Source organism: Microcebus murinus, chromosome 7, assembly GCF_040939455.1.
Source record: "Microcebus murinus isolate Inina chromosome 7, M.murinus_Inina_mat1.0, whole genome shotgun sequence".
NCBI classification, from domain to species: domain Eukaryota; kingdom Metazoa; phylum Chordata; class Mammalia; order Primates; family Cheirogaleidae; genus Microcebus; species Microcebus murinus.
The window spans coordinates 67,368,398-67,371,003 of NC_134110.1; positions in this window are offsets into that span (position 1 = coordinate 67,368,398).

The following is a 2,606-nucleotide window of genomic DNA, read 5'->3' on the forward strand; positions in this document are numbered from 1 at the left end:
CCTACTCCAGAGGTAACTGCTATTCTGACTCATATCAATACAGATTTTTAGTGTTCTTGAACTTTATGTAAATATCAATAGAAACATAGTATGTATACTCGTGTCTTTGCTCAATTTAAATGTTTTTGAGGTTCATTCATATTTTCCTATGTCTCTTTTCTTTACTACTGGATTTACAATATCCTATTACATGAATATACCACAATTGATTTATCATTCTCTCCTTTATAAACATTTGAGTTATTTATAGTTTTAACCACCATCAATAAAGCTGCTATGAATGGCCTTATAGAAGTCTTCATGACATACACATTCATTTATTTGGGTGCATACCTACAGGGGAACTCCTGAGTCAGAGTAGGCATGTTTAACTTTAGTAAATACTAAGTTTTTTCCCAAGAAATTTGTATCATTGTATACAATCCCCCAGCTGTGCTTGAGAGTTCAAGTTGCTCCACATTCTTTCCAGCACTTGGCATTGTCCATCTTTTTGGTTTTAACCATTCTATTTAGTGTGTTACAGTTTCTCACTGGAGTATCAATTTTTATTTCCACGATGAATAATTATATTGAATGAAAATCTCTCTCAAGATAATCTTTTTTTTCTCCCACAATCTGTTAGGAGAACTATTTGTCAGCTCAGCAGAAGTTAGTATGGTTGAATAGAAATACAGATATAATGAAGTTTATGTTTCCTATGTTTTGCTGGCCCAGTTTGTAAGAGCTCTTTGTTCACTCTAAAAGCAAAGCATTTCTATGAGAAGTTTTATCTGTAATTTCCATGACATATAGAGAAATAATCTCATGGGAAGGGATTTACCTTGGGCTGTTGTATCTGACAGTCTGATTCTACAGAGAGCTTCTGTTGGATGAAATAACTGGGTTGAATGGTGTACCCCTCCAAAATTCATATCTACCTGGCACGTCAGAATGTGACTTATTTGGAAATTGGGTCTTTGCAGCTATAATTAGCTAAGTTAAGATGAGGTCATGCCGGATTGGGGTGGGCCCTAAGTCAAATGACGAGTTACAATTACAAGGCAGCCACGTGAAGACAGAAAGACACACGAGGGAAAGAAAGCCACGTGACAATGGAGACAGAGACTGGAGTGACACAGCTACATGCAAAGGAATTTCAAGGATCCCTGGGAGCCACCAGAAGCTAGGAAGAAGGAAGAATTTTTTCCTACAGGCTTCAGAATGTGGCCCTAACACCTTGATTTCAGACTTCCAGCCTTCAGAACTGCGAGAGATTAAATTTCTATTGTCTTTGGGCAACTAATAAGAGATGGCTTTATGGAGACCGTCACATTCAGGTAACGGCACCAGGTCAGCTAAGAATTCTTAAAAGTATCACAGAGTACACTGATGTGAAAGCCCCACAGTGGAAACAGCAATGCCTTTGATGTGATTTTTTTTGTTAAATGGAATAATTTGATGGCACTGATAAGAAGAACATCTTTGATGTTTCAAAATTTGTGGACCATTCAAGGATTAGGGATCTTTCTGGGATCCACAGGCTCTCAGGAGCCAATTCACTACTGTTGAAAACTTTGTTTCATTTGCCTCAAAGTAGAAGGAAAATATTTCAAAACAGAACACAGCTCAGTGCCTGGTACAAAGAAGGAAGTCAAATATTGCTGAATAAATAGACATAATAAATATTGCTTATTTATTAGACAAAATAAATTTAGACAAAATAAATATTGCTTCATAATAGACAGATCTCTTTCAGTTGTCAAGTGACAGAAACCAACTCAGACTTACTTTTATTGGCTCATGGAGCTGTGAAGACCAGAACATGGCTTGTTTCTGGCAGCACTAGACCTAGGGGCTTATAAGATACTCTTAGCGAACTGTCTTTCCATTCATTCCTCAGCTTCCTTCTTGGGGAGATTTTTTCCCCACCACTTTTTGTAAAGGCAAAGGCTACCACCAGCAACTCTACACTTATGCAATCCTCACCATTAATCTCCATGGAAGGAAAAAAAGGAATGCTTCTCAACATTCATAGTTCCAGAAAAAGTCCAGTGTAAGACTCAGGTTTCCGCTGCCTGAGCACCAATAACTGTGACCACAATGGTGGTGAACTCTAGACAAGCCCAGGTCACATAATGACTGAGCCATAAGGATTGAGAATGGGGAAGATTTTTTTTCCCAATAGATCTTGGCAGACAAAACAACACATCCATCTCTTGCCTAAGCTGTCATTTGGAGATGTCTTTGGAACAGATTGCCACTGCTGGCAATTGGTAGCATTTTTTTTTTTTTTTTTATAGCCTCTGTGGCTATCTCCAGAAGTTTCATTCTTATACCAATCAACGGTCAGGAGAAAGCAGAACCTCAGCAACAGTCCTTTTCTGGAGCAAACTTCCCTGGGCCAACCTCATCCAAAATCTAGCAGGATACAATCATGGGCTCTCAAAAGGAATAAAGACACTAATGGAAATTTCAAGGAACAAAAACATTAAGATTGAACCTCATTGGTTCCTAGTACAGAAAAGACCCATGTTAAGACTGGCAGAGTAAAGTAGAATTGCAAGGACTACCCAAACTTCTGGATCCTGAACATCATAAAGTAGGGTGATCAACTTAGAAAGGTGTTT